Source organism: Acomys minous (genome assembly GCF_964271855.1).
Source record: "Acomys minous genome assembly, chromosome: 3".
In the NCBI taxonomy this organism is placed as follows: domain Eukaryota; kingdom Metazoa; phylum Chordata; class Mammalia; order Rodentia; family Muridae; genus Acomys; species Acomys minous.
Window position 1 is genome coordinate 147,547,051 of NC_140485.1, and position 15,479 is coordinate 147,562,529.

At 37.9% G+C, this 15,479-nt stretch overlaps 1 gene segment (V, D, J or C); it reads left to right on the forward strand.

Moving 5' to 3' along the window:
• The window catches only part of LOC311594272 (immunoglobulin kappa variable 2-29-like), a 225,245-nt gene that overhangs the window by 111,793 nt on the left and 97,973 nt on the right, over positions 1-15,479 (forward strand).

Below are 15,479 nucleotides of genomic sequence, written 5' to 3' on the forward strand. Positions count from 1 at the left end.
TAACACTGACATTATATTTGCCTCAGGAGAATGGTAAATGGGTGCCCTCTCAGCAACCAGGAATGATGGGTATAAAGCTAAGTGAAAACCTATTCTGATCCTGAGACCTTGTATGCCTTTGTCAGTCAACATTATTCAGTAAACAGACTGGCAACAGTGCCTGCTTGGACCCAGAAACTTTACACGGATTATCTGAGTGACCTGTGATCAGATTCACTTGGGTCCCACACAGTGAGGTCTCCTCTGGGTGGGAGCCCGAGACACTGGATTTTTGTCACTGACAGTGCACTCGGAGACACAGAGCATAGGTGCTGTGTGTAGGCAGATATATGAGTAGATGCTGGAGACTGGGCATGTGCTGAACGTACTCAGGAACTTTCCATGAACTGGCTGGATGACCTGAGGTCAGATCCATTTGTGTTCCATACCATGGTGTCTCCTGTGGGCTAGAAGACCCAGACACTGGTGTTTTGTGGTTGACAGTTCAAGCTAATACACTGAGTGCACACATACCTGCTTATGGTTATATGCTGGAGCCGGAGAGCCTGCGGGTACATGGAAATTTTTCCAAGTATTAGCTGGGTGATCTTGGGTCAGATTTACTTGTGTACAACTCCATGAAGTCTTCCTTCAGCTAGGAGGTGCAGACACTTGTGTTTTGTGGCCCACAGATCAATCTGGACCACTGAGCACTATGTGCTGCACCCTGGTGTGTGGCTAGATACTGGAAACTGCTCACATGTCTGCAAGGATCCAAGGACTTTTCTGTGGATAAACAGTGTGAAAGGAGGCCAGACCCACCTGTGTTCTACAACTTGTGTTCCTTTCTTACCTGGCCAACACCAGCACTGATGTGTTCGAGCTTTCAGTTTGGTCCTTCACTGTCTGTGCAGTCACTGCTGTCCTGCTGTCACAGTGTGTGATTGGTGCCAGCATCGTGGCTCCCCCTCCACTGTTTCCCACTGTTAGATTCTTATTAAATCAGTGTCTGTCTAATAGGATTCAGTCTCATGTAACTTAGTTCCTGCCCATTCTCTTCATGTCTTAATTTTGTTTTGTTTTATTTTGTTTCCGAAAGTTGAACTTTTGGACTGGTCTTTTGAATTGAATTGAATCGAAATTCTTTTAGCTTCCAGGACCTGGATGTTTAGATAGTATTTTATTAGCTATGTTTTCTGTACGCTTATCTTTTTCTCTTCTTACTATAAAATGCATATTATAAGGTTTTAATCATTCATTGTCACCCATATACTTGCTTTGCTGTTCATTTGGTTTATATTTGCTTTATTTTTCTTTATGATATATTTTTGAAATGTAAAAACATAAATAATATAATATTTTTATTCACACTCCCAATTCTTCTCTTCCTTCTAACATTGTGCCTCTTACTCTCAACAACCCCATCCAAATGTAATTCTTTTGGTAGATCGAAGTAATTTTCTTTGCTTGCATGAGCACGAGTTGTGGCTTATGTACCTGAACATAGCTTGTCAATGGTACAAGACTGAAGAGAATAACACAGACTTTCCCAACAGCTATTAACTGGAATCACTAAATCTGATAGAAGAGAAATTGGGGAATAGCCTTGATCACATTGACACAGGAGAGAACTTCCTGACCAGAATGACAACAGTTCAGGCAGTAATATCAGAGTTAATAAATGGGACCTCAGAACATAAAAGTTTCTGTAAGGCAAAGGACAATGTCAAAAGGACAAAATGTCAGCCTATACAATGAAAAAAGGTTTTCACCAACTCCACATCTGACAGAAGCCTGACATCCAAAATATATAAAGAACTCAAAAATCTAGGTATTACTTGAGTTTTTTATCTTAGCCATTCTGATGGGTGTAAGATGGAATCTCAGAGTCATTTTTATTTGCATTTCTCTGATGACTACTTAAGTGACAGCACATGCTGGTGAGCATGTAGAGAAAGGGCATCACTCCTTCATTACTGGTGGGAGTGAAAACTTGTACAACCATTTTGAAAAATCAATCTGGTGCCTTCTCAGACAACAGGGAATAGGGCTACCTCAAGACCCAGCTATTCCACTCCTTAGAATATACCCAAAAGTTGATCCGCCACACAACAAGGACATATGCTCCACCATGTTCATAGCAGCCTTATTCATAATAGCCAGAACCTGGAAACAACCTAAATGTTACTCAATCAAAGAATGGTTTAAAAAAAACTGTGGTACATTTACACTCTGGAATACTACTCAGAGATTTAAAAAAAAGGAAATCTTGAAATTTTCAGGCAAATGGATTGAAGTAGAAATGACCATACTGAGTGAGTTAATCCAGATCCAAAAAGACTCACATGTCTTTCACTTATAATTGAACTATAGCCCAAAAGGGATGTCCCATGAAAGTCTTCACTTACCAGGAGATTGGGATAGATGCGAGGACCTCCTATTGGGACTCTAGGCGAGAGAAGTATGGGAGAATGAAAAAATGGAAGGATCCAGAGGGTCCTAGAAACCTACAAGAAAAACATCATGATGGGTGGATCTGGACCCAGGGCAGTCTGCTCAAACTACCGCACCAATCAAGGATAATACATGCAGTAAACATTTAACTCCTACTCAGATATAGCCAAAGGATTGGATATTCTCCACAGTCATGTGGAGGGAGGAGATTGACTCTGACAGGAACACTGGTGCCCCATATTTGACCACTTCCCATTGGTAGAGAGACCTGGTGGCACTCAGAGAAAGGATAAACAGGGTACCAGAATGGGGTACCTAGGGGAGGGGAGTAGGGTGAAAGAGGGAGGGATGGAGGAATGGGGGGATACAAGTGAGGGGTTAACAGATGTAATCGGAGTAAATTAATTTAATTTTTAAAATCTGGGTATCCACAAATAAAATAATCCAACCAAAGGATGTGGTTTAGAGGCAAACAGTGAATTCTCAACAGAGAAATCTCTAATATCTGTGAAGCAATTAAAAATATTCAACATCCATAGTCTTCAGGTAAACATAAATCAAAACAACTCTTACACCTGCTACAATGTCTTAAATCAAAAACTCAAGCAACAGCACATGTGGTGAGGATGTGGAGCAAGGGAAACCCTTCTCTATTGCTGATGGGCATACAAATTATGCCTACACTTTGGAAATCATTTTGGAAGTTTTTCAGAAAATTAAGAATAGGTTTACCTCAAGACTGAGCTATACCACTTTGGGATATATATGCAGACAATGCTCTCCCATACCACAAGAATACTTGCTCAACTATGTTTATATCAGCTTTATTTTTCATAGTGAGAAGCTGAAAACAACACAGATGTCCTTTGGTCAAAGAATAAGGAAAATATAGTATATTTACACAATAGATTATTGCTCACCTTTAAAAACAAAGACATTATGAAATTCACAAAAAAAATGGGTGGAACTAAATAATATCATCCGAGTGTGGTAATCCAATTAATGGTGAGGACACACTTATAAGTGGATATTAATGATAAAGTACAGGGTAACCATGCTGAAACCCACAGACCTAAAGTAGCTAAGTAATAAGGAGGACCCAAGAAGAGAGTCTTGAAACAAACTGAGAAAAGTAAGTAAGTTAGATATTAGGGGTGGATGGATGAAATTACCTCTTGGGGTGATAGGAGGCATGATGCATGGGAATAAGAGGGATAAAGTGGGGGGAGGACTTAAAGAGAAAGTACTTCCAGTGACAACTGGAAAAGGGGGCATTTTTTGGGATGAGCTAGAAACCTAGGAAAGTGAAAATTCCTAGCACTCTATGAGAGTGACACTAGCTAAATCTCCTCGCAATAGGGGATACAGAACCTTAAATGGCTATCTCCTCTAACCAAAGCAGACTTCTAATGGAAACACTGTGAATCTATCTCAGCAACAAAATTTTACACCCACAATTGTCCTGGTTACATGATATGCAGGGATAAAGATGGAGTAGAAATTGAGGGACTTTCAACCAATTGCTGGCCCAGACCCAGATGCATGATATAAGAGGAAGCACACTTATGACTTTATTAATGATATTTGGCAATACTTGTAGACCCGTACCTAGTATGACTGTCGTCTTAGAGGCTTCACCACACAGCTGATGAAAAATGATGCAGAGACACATGGCCAAATATTAGGCAGAGTTCGAGAAATCTTGTGGAAGAGAGGGAGAAATGACTAACGGGATCCTGAGAGGTCAAGGACACTGCAAGTAAACATACAGTATCAATAAATATGGGCCTATAGGTGCTCACAGAGTCTGAACCACCAACCAAAGAGCATTCATGGGACTTCTAGGCTATTCACATATAAATATCAGATGTGCAGCTTGGTTTTCATGTGAGACATTTAACAGCAGGAACAGCAGCTGCCCTTGACTGTGTTGCCTGCCTTTGGATTTCTATCTCCTACCTGGGCTGTCTTCTCTAGTGTAAATAGAATAAGATGCACCTCATTCCACTGCACTTGATCGGGCAGGGGTGTTGATACTTATGAAATGTCTCCCCTACACTGAAAAGAAAGGGAGGAGAATGGCATAGGGGAGGGGAGAGGAGGGACTCTCAGGAGAGGAGTGAGGGGATGCAATTTGGATGTAAAGTAAATAAATAATGAGAAAAGTTACATGGTAAGTAGGTGCTAGAGATGGAATGTGAACTGATGTATGTTTTGTTTTGTATAGTTTTTTCCTTAGGAATGCATCCAGTATGAGAATCAAGCATTAAAAAATGCTACAAAGGACAAAGCCAGTTTTAGCCAAAGGCAAATTTTTTTGTTTTGCTTGTCATGTACCATATGCTGAATCCCTCTATAGGTCAGTCTACAAAACAGGAATATTTTGCTTCTCTACAAACTGGAAATTAAGCCAATTCAGAACAGGGAGCATGGCCCAGCTCATATAATCCTTGTATGGAGGCTTTATTTCCTTTAAATGTCAAATTCATTGATTCAAAATATCAAGAGATACTATAAAGAAAACATGTCTTAAATGGGGAAAAATAAGGGAAGAAACAAAGGACAAGGTAGACAGAGAAGGTTTGCTTTCAGGAGAAATTGCCCTTGCATGAATAAATGTGATCAAAAGACAGTGGACAAAATTCTCAAAGAATCAATAATAAAAAGAGAAAAAGAAAACGTTGGTCTCCTCCAGAATATTGATATTTAGCTTCTCACTTACTTAGAAAGCACAGAGGCAATTGATGTATTTAATTTAAGAGTTACTATTCAAGTCTGTGAAGGACAGATAGCCCTGTTTTTTAGGATCCCAAGTGCGGGATTGGAATGGTCTTGTGAGAGAACAGGTGAGGTTAATCCACTAGAAGACCAACCACCTCATGCGGTAGCTTGATTGTAGCCAGCTGAAAAGATCCTATGAACAGACTCTGGGAGGAGATATATAAATCAGCCCAGAACTGGAGGCGGGGCTTTTTGGAGACTTGGGATAGTTTTGGCTGTTCATTGCTGCACTTCAAGACACTCCTAGAGGGAACCACTAAAGGAAAGGCTTCAGGGATCCGGCTCCTGCTGAGGTTCTGGGTTCTGATTACTCTAGACTCCAGCAGAAGAAATCCTGCTGATTGTGCCAGGAGAATCATTCCTCAGAACTGATATCCTTGCGGTTTTGTTATTGTGTCCATGAATCCTCATTTCCTATTGTTTTGGTTAGTCAGGTTATAAGTGACATATGCTCGGTCACTAAGTTGTGAATAAAATATATTGGTTAAGAAAATTGCGCATACCGGTCTGCAGTGAATCCCAGACTCATGGATAGGATCCTCTTCCTCAGGTAATGTTGCTTTTGGAATCTGAGGGACCTGACTAACAATAACTGAGTTGAAATGCATGACACTGAGGACATAGACCTGAGGGCTTATTTTGTCACCACTCTCTGGTTCACTTACTCTCTTTCATCCTGTCCGTCATAGGGCCTTTTATTTTTATAAAATGGTTTCTGTTTCTCTCTTAACCAAGATATCATCAAATAATTGACGCGTTTATTTTTGTGCAAAAATAACCTTCATAACACAACCACTAGAAAACTTGTTACTCTATCTTTAACCCTCTAAGCTAACCTGTTTCCTCACCGCATACATCTCAGCAATAGTTGCCCTCTGTAGTTTTACCTTTTCAGCTCTCTCCATTCTGATGTCTCCTCAACCTCTCTCATGGCTGAATGCCCTACTTCCTGCTCTAAGTCTTTCTTCCCTGGCTCTCAAGAAGTCCAGCACTATTTTCTACCCTACTCAGTGATTACTTTAAGCTGCTTTACTGGCATAACAGGGAACAATTGAGGATCAGTGTTAAAACAATTGAGAGAGGAGATTCTTACAACAAGGTTTGCAAGCAGATATGAAGGTTCAGAAATCAACATTTGAGTTACACAAAAACCTTTTGCCCACAGAGCTTTGTACAAGGGCAGAATCACTGCCACATGTTGCTGTTTTTTCCAGAAATGGGAATACAACAATTATGAGGTCATGAAAAGGTGTTATAGCAATGTCTTCAAGGTCTGAATATATATGACATCTTTAACAATCCCTGTAGTTAGTTTCTAAAGTAATGTATAGATTTCTAATTATGAAGTACAGATTATAACGGATTCCTGAGCAAGAAAGAGATGTCAAGAACATGTCATGTCTTTATTGAAAACATTGGTCAAAATATGAAGCAACCAAAGATGGAAAACACTTGGCTAAAGGGAACAAAGCCATAGATTTATGGATGCTCAAGCTTGTGTGAGTCAATGGCAACCACTGTGTCTCTGCATGGTAGACCCTGTGCCACAGGACTTATGCTTACAATGTTTGGTTATGGTCTTTCTTTCATTCACTTGACTTTCTTGAAATAGGAATGTTCACTCTCTTCCATTGTATGTGGAAATGTATAGGCCATTTGTCTTCTGCCTTTTCTACTTTCTTTCCTTTACCAGACATTATCTCTATTTGTAGCATGGTCTAGATTCACATAGAATATCCTTTTCAATTCATGTCAGAAATTCTATGATTACAGACATTTAACACAGTAATCATCTTCTCTTTTTACATATTTTATATGATCCTACAAACCTTTGAACCTTTGATCTTATACGTGTTTGACTTCACTTTTACAAAACACAGGAGCTGTAAGAACTGATAGTGTCATAAATTGTTTCAATGTAGTTTGCATTTTAAGACAAGCATGAGGATTTGAGGGCCAGAGAAAGAATGTTATAATATGAATATACAGTGTTCTTCCAAGTATCTGTGTTGAAAACTGAGCCCTCAGTAGACTTTACCAATAGAAAATGAAAGAAACTTAAGACATTGCATATAGTTAGGTGTACAAAGTGCCTCTGTTGACAATTGTTTTGTTTTGGTTTTGCCCCTAACACTTGGGATAAAATCTCTCAATGTCACTCTAGTTCTCTTTTCCTCTAAACATCAATGCTTCATGTACCCTCTACCACCAGGCTCTGCCTCAACACAGGTTGAGAAAAAAATACATTAGAGCCATGATAGGTAGCTTTCTGAGATTCTGTGAGACAACAGTAACATGTCCTCCTTTAAACTTATTTTTCATTTTTCCCACAATTATTCACAGCTGTCAAACAAGATTTCATAGCCAAGAAATATTCTGGACCTCTTTCATCTTAAAGTAAAGCCATTATTTTTTTGTCACAATGACAAGAAATGATGACAACTCTAGAAATATTGAAGTATTAATGAAAGTTTTTTGCACAGATAAGTTAAAGTCTATTTTTCCTTAGTTTTCTGTGGCAAAAATGCCCATTCCTTCGGAATTGATTCTGAATTTATTTTCCTTACAGTTCTGAAGAACAACAATCTCCTGAATTAAACTCAAGGAGAAAAAGAGCAGTGGGTGTCCTGAGGACACTTGAGAACATAGTCTAAAGCTAACATTTATACTTCCAAAAAACTTCCATATTCTCTGAAAACTGAGCACCGCCTTCATAATTCTGTTATGATTTCTATTATAACCACTACTTTGTTTAGCTCATTCCCCTCTCTGTTTGTATGAGAAGTACTTGCAATTACATTCATATTATTCATATATTTCATGATGTCCATACCATTTCAAACTCACAACTCAACTACATTGGACAAGACCATTTCATATGTCAACTTCAATTGTTTCTTACTTCTAGAGACTAGATTTGAGTAGTTATGGAAAGGTTCATGAGATCCATTATTCTTCAACTATTAACTACTAAGGTCTCTTTCAAATCTCACCTTTTTAAAATCTGAAAATAATGAAGGCCTATTTGTTAAGAAAGAGAAAAGAAAGACACCCAAATCTCATGACATAAAGATATTTATATAATGTGTCTGAGCCTGAGCTTCATGAGAAGTTGTGGTTATTTTTAGAAGGCAGCAGTGCTCACTACTGTAAAATCAATACACACTTTTTAGGAAGGTATAATCCAAAAAAATCATTTATTATTTACTTCAATTTAAGGCCCATTAGTAAAAGAAAGTTGAATGTTTTTGGAATTCCCTTCATATTTGCACATACCATTAAAGGAGCTGTGGTGAGAATTCAGATACCAGATGGTCTGAAAACTAATGATTTGTTTGTTGTTTTAGGTTGAGAGGTGCTGTCATCTTCCAGCTATCACTAACTGACAGTGTACTGAATATAATTTCTACCAGATCCTGGGGCTATCATATGATAAAACAGAACTGTCTGCCAAGCATGAATGAAAAAACAGCCATAGAAACAGCTGGTAAATATCAGTAGAAATAGAATGAAGTGAAGATACAGAGAAAGCAGCATTCCTGTGTAGTCAAAAACTGCTGTGTGTGACTCCTGATGGGGAAGGCATTGGTTGTTGTTTATCTTGAAGAAGCTGCTCTCTGACTAGGTGCTCACACTCACCTGTGGAATCCAGGCCCCTGCAAAATCAGTAAGTTCAGTCTCAGGATGCAGCACTTGCCATTCACAGATGTGTTTCTAAAAGAACCTAAGGGTTCCCTGGCTACAGGAGAAGGTTGCTGAAGCCTGGAAAGATTCTACTTTTTCTGATGATAAATAAGACTGGATGGCCAAATTAAAGGTACAGATGTGTGATCTGTAGTATTCAAAATCTTGTGTTATAAAGATGCACAAACGTATATTTATGCATCATGTCTTATTTGGACACTATGGCACACATGGAGATGGAGAGTTTGCAGCATAAATCAAAATAATGTTTCTAGTTACTGCTTAAAATTTAACTGTGAAATATCATTTATAATACAGACAGAGCCATGTATTCAATTGCAATGTTTATGTTATAACATTCAAGTCTATCATCACTAGTCAAACATTTATCTTGAGTAATTGTGGAAAATAATAGGAAATGGTAGAAAAGAATGAAATATGGAGGGCCTCAAGCTGATAAAAAGGTATAATCCATTTAGTCTGCGAGGATGAAATACCTCTCTCTTCATAAGGAAGAGGAACTCCAAGTGACAAAGGGTCATGGTGTCAATGTGTTATATGTTCACCTGCTGTTAGTTTCCACTTATGGAACTATAGGAAGTATGGTTAAATCTGTAAGATATTATCTTTTACTTTTTGAAAGTGGTCCTGATAAATTATTCTTTTAATTTAAAGAAATTTCTACTACAAACTCACAAACCATTCATAAGGATGATACATACCTTTTTATATTTCTTTATTCATTTATGCATATGAGTGCTCTGACTTCATGCACACCACAAGAGGGCATCAGATCACACTATAGATGGTTGTGAGCCACCTTATGGTTGCTGGGAACTGAATTGAGGACCTCTGCAAGAGCAGTCATTGCCCTTAACTGCTGAGCTGTCTCTCCAGCCCCGATACATAATTTTTTTAACTCATCAAAATTATTTGAATGCTCACTTGCTGAGTGTTTAAATCTACAAGCTCCAGACCTGTGTTTTGGGTAGGAGCTCAGGGCTCAGCCTAAGGCAGGTTCCCTTTCCAGAACATCATCACTGATCCATCCTACTTAGGAACTTGAAATATAGGAAATTATGTTTGGTTCAGGGCCTCAGAGCAAGGCTTCTTATTTTATTTTTTTCTTGTCTTTGTGGCTTTTTTAAATTATTAATTTATTCTTGTTGCATCTCAATGGTTACCCCATCCCTTCTATCCTCCCATTCTTCCCTCCCTCCCATTTTCCCCTTGCTCTCCTCCCTTATGACTGTGACTGAGGGGGATTACCTCCCCTGTATATGCTCATAGGGTATCAAGTCTCTTCTTGGTAGTCTGCTATCCTTCCTCTCTTATTTTATTTTTAATAATTCTTTTTACATATTTACTTATATTGTTATACACACACAGAGACACACACACATCAAAAAACAATAGGGAATAATATAAATGTTTAATTGATATTGTAAAACTCTCCAAATGTTCACTTTAAAAAGCAGTAAGAAAGACTTTCCAATGTACTCTGGTGCCTCATATTTGACCACGTCCCCTGAATGGGGAGACCTGGTGGCACTCAGAGGAAGGACAGCAGGTTACCAAGAAGAGACTTGATATCTTATGAGCATATACAAGGGGAGGTAATCCCCCTCAGGAACAGTTATGGGGAGGGGAATGGGGGAGGGGAATGGGAGGGAGGGAAGAATGGGAGGATACAAGGGATGGGATAACCATTGAGATGTAACAAGAATAAATTTAAAAAAATTTTTTTGTTTGCTTGAAAAAATTATTTGAGTGAATTAAAGATTTAATAATCCCTTTTTTGTTGTGTAATCTTTCACAGTGGATATCTTGTTTATACTCTCAATATATTTTGATATATGCTATTTGAACTAGAGTTTACATAGTGGAGAGTGGGATCTGACTTTCTCACATACTCTGGTGCCTCACCTTTGACCATGTCCCCTGGAGGGGGAGACCTGGTGGCACTGAGAGGAAGGATAGCAGGTTACCAAGAAGAGACTTGATACCCTATGAACATATACAGGGGGAGGTAATCCCCCTCAGGAACAGTGATAGGGGAGGGGAATAAGGGGAAAAGGGGAGGAAGGGAAGAATGGGAGGATACAAGGGATGGGATAACCATTGAGATGTAACAAGAATAAATTAATAAAGGAGAAAAAAATTTAAAAAAAGGAAAACATTGTATTTAACCTGGTTTTATGCTTCTAAACCATGGTCTCTTATATTTGCCTTCATAATAAAGTATCTTTTATTTCAAAATAAATAAATAAATAAATAAATATTTTTTATGTTTAAAAAAAAGAAATATCATATATAATTTAAAAACATTAAAAAGGAATACATTCTCTGGAGAAATACATATGGTCTGACCTCCAGCATCCGGGTACTCTGGCCTTGTGTTTTATGCTGAGATAAGCAAGCCTTGCAGCTGTGCCTAACCTTACTGGTTCCCAGTGATTTGCATGCACTCACTTCAAAGCCTTGGGGACTTATTAATATACTAGTCACACTCTGTGCAGTTGTCATTACATTCTGGACTCAGCATAGACATGAGGGCTCCTGTTCAGTTCTTTGGGCTCCTGTTACTCTGGCTTCCAGGTAGAAAAGAACTAAAATGTGGATTTTGCCTGTTACATCATGCTTAGTGCTGACTGGAGTTTAGGGAAAGTTCTCTCTATTCATTTTATTCGTGTATTTATTATGTCTCCACTCCTAGGTGCCAGATGTGACATCCAGATGACCCAGTCTCCATCCTACCTGCCTGCATCTCTGGGAGAAAGTGTCACCATGAAATGCCGGGCAAGTCAGAACATTAATAGTTATTTAGCGTGGTATCAGCAGAAAGCAGGGAAAGCTCCTAAGCTCCTGATCTATTATGCAAAGAACTTGGCAGATGGGGTCCCATCGAGGTTCAGTGGCAGTGGGTCGGGGACAGATTTTTCTCTCACCATCAACAACCTGGAGCCTGAAGATTTTGCAACCTATTACTGTCAACAGCATAATAACTTTCCTCTCACAGTGATACAAGTCATAACATAAACCTCCAGGTAAGCAGAAGTGAGAGGCTGGCCTAACCCATATGTTTTTCCTCTTTAGTCATACATTGACGCTGCTTCTTGGATGTACCAGGACTTTTAACAAAGCTTGTGGAGATGCCTTTGTTTTTATAGAAGAGGCTAGCTAGTTTTCTGTCATGTAACTATCTTCTTTCTTTTCCTCTTCAGCAAATCAGATTACCACTATCTTTTCTGCCTTAACAGAGGACACAGCCATTCCCCATGAGAAGTCTGTATTATATCCCTACTGGGAATCAAACCAAAGTACGGATGTTACAGTGCACATTCCATCACATACTGTTTAAATACAGAAAATTAACTTAAAATATCCAGTCTTTAAAAGCAAGAAATACTACTGAGAGAAGCTTATAATAGAAAGGATTCCTGGTTTTCTTACAAAAGCTAGAACATATATGTAAAAGAAAGAAAAGGCTCCCTATCTACTCTGCTGTGTCTTAAAATTCCAGCAGAGGGGGTTGATCTTAGCTGTCTGCAGCTCTTCACATAGGATTTTTTCTGTTTCCTATTTTCATTGGTCTGCTTATCAAATAATCTTGACCAATACCAATAATATGACTTTGAATTCCACTGTGTGAAGTGGAGTACTTCCACTGTGCCTATATGAATACTTACACATTTGTGAAATCATAGATTATAATGTGTTGTCTTAAACATGTTTCCAAAAGTAGTATTAATAAAGAATTGTTACCCCAGAGCATAGTTATAGAAACAAAATATAACACCAACACAGCACAACAATAGTAATCTATACTCATTGGGTTTTTTTAGTATTTTTTCTCCTTTATTAATTTATTCTTGTTACATCTCAATGGTTATCCCATCCCTTGTATCCTCCAATTCTTCCCTCCCTACCATTTTCCCCTTATTCCCCTCCCCTATGAATGTTCCTGAGGGGGATTACCTTCCCCTGTATATGTTCATAGGGTATCAAGTCTCTTCTTGGTAACCTGCTGTCCTTCCTCTGAGTGCCACCAGGTCTCCTATACTCATTGTTTTAAAAATATTATCTAATTCTTATCACTTTATCATGTCCAATTCATTTAACCACCTATCTGTAAACCTACAGTACACTCATGATTACTTATTATAATTTTATACAAAAGAGAAAAATCAACTCAGAGGATACAATGGCACTATCCTATGAATCACATCTTATTACTTATGCTTTGTAAAAATTCTTACATGAATTATAGACTCAGTTTATAAACCTTAGAAACTCTTTTAGGAATATCAGTTGCATTACATGGGTTTATGTGAAAATTTGAGAAGATATACATTTAAATGTGGTTCATAGAACTGGAAAGAAAGAATGACCAGTGGCCAAGAGCACTTGCCTTTTTCAAAGTGGATCTTTAACTTCAGTTCCAAAGCATCCAGCACCATATTATGGACTTTGAGACACATAGACACATAAACATTGTTCTTACAAACATGAAATAAAAACATTCATACACACAAAAATATTTTTAAAGTGTTTTATGTTGGGCATGTTGGCACATACAACTTCATTTCCATTACTAAAAATGAAGATTCAAGTGGATCTTTATGTTCAAGGCCAACGTGGTCGAGGAAGCCAGTTCCAGGACAGCCACAGCTTTGTTACACATACAACTTTGTCTCAAAAAAATAAGCCAAAAAAGTGGTTCACATAATAGCACAGATACATTCACTATTCACTTGTATTACAATTAATGTACCAAGACTATTCTGTAGTCCTCATTATATGTAGAGATTTTATTGCAATTATTTCTAAATGTTTAGGCTGAGATTCCACTCTTTATGCATTTGTATACTAGTGTTATCAGCAAACATTATATTTAATGCCTTTTATCGATAATTTCTTATAACATTTGGTCCATCTGTGTTATTGTTTTGGATACTAGTTAAAAGAGTAGATATTTTGGTCTTTTTATACTGAGTCATAAAATGTCCAACATTTTCTCATTAGGTATTATGTCTAAGCTTTATAGACAGCACAAGAAGATATTATTGTCCATAAGCGTTCTCTTTCAATTTACCATGAATAACTATTGACTCCCAGAAAAATTATTTTTTAGACACTATAGAGTTATTATGCAATTCTTCTTACTTTTCCGGAGGCTACAGTGTATAATGACTTTGCCTTGTGAAATACATTACACAGGGTCATGACGCATCTCAGGAAGGAAACAAGGTGATGAATGTGGAGAGTCAGAGGGGTAGGAAGAGGAGGGAGAACATGAGGAGGAGACACTAAAAGAAAATATACTTAATTTCTTTTATTTGCATCCTTGTCTTACTTTACATACCAGTCAAAGCAACTTTTTTTCTTAATGTATTTCTTTTGTTTTTTACATACACATTTATATTATTCCAAATAGCTTATTTGAATGATTCTGGGGGTACTAAGGTTCTTCCTTTCACAATTAATCAATAGCGGAAGCACAGATTTTAAACACACAGATGTGTTACAAGGAAGGGATGCATAACTTGCATAACTTGAAGACATGTTAAATAGCCAGATGCACTTTGTATTATCTGTGTGTCTTTTTATCTACTATGAGTGCATTTTGAAACTGAGTTCCCTCAAATTTCAGTGGCAGTGGACCTAGGAGAGATTTAACTCTCTTTATCAGGAGCCTTGACCTTGAGCATTTTGAAACATATTAGTGTCAAGAGCATAATGTTTTCCCAAATCATAGTGATACAAGTTATACCAAAACTTTCATGGGAAGAAGAAGTCAGAGGATGGGATGCCCAGTTGCTCAACCCACTATTTCATATTCTGAAAACCCTTTCTATTTGACAAGGTGGTATAGTTTGAATGGAAATGAATGCATGGGATCATATGTTTGAATGATTAGTCTCTGGTTAGTGGCACTATTTGAGAAGAATTAAATGTAGCCTTGTTGGAATAGGGATAGCCTTTGGGGTTTCAAAATAAATGTGTCAACTTCAGTCTCTATCATCTATCTTTAGTTCTCTCTCTCTCTCTCTCTCTCTCTCTCTCTCTCTCTCTCTCTCTCTCTCTCTCATTTATCTGTCTATCCATTTCCACCTCCATCTCTCTCTCTCTCTGCCTGCAACTTGCCAATCAAATATGAGTCCTCATATACACCTCCAGTACGATGCCTGCCTACCTGCTAATATGCTACTGGCTATGATATTCATGAACTCACCCTCGGAAACTGCAAGAAAGACCTTGTTAAATGCTTCCAAACATGAAGTCCATAGCTTTGAGCTATGCTGAACATAGTCATTTTTCATATGATTTCATTTGTAGAATGTAATTCCCTATCCTTTTTTACCCTAAATGACTTTTAATCTTGATTTGGATTTTAGATAATTGCTACTTTTCCATTGCTGTGATTCTTAATTTGTCTTTTTCCATCATACTGACATTACAACTACCTGTAGCTTTCTTTCTTGCAAATCTAACTTGCCTCCTCAAATAGGAAAATAAATGACCACTTAAGTACCCAAACTCTCAACTCCTTGTCACCTAGAAGCTGTAAAAGACGACCC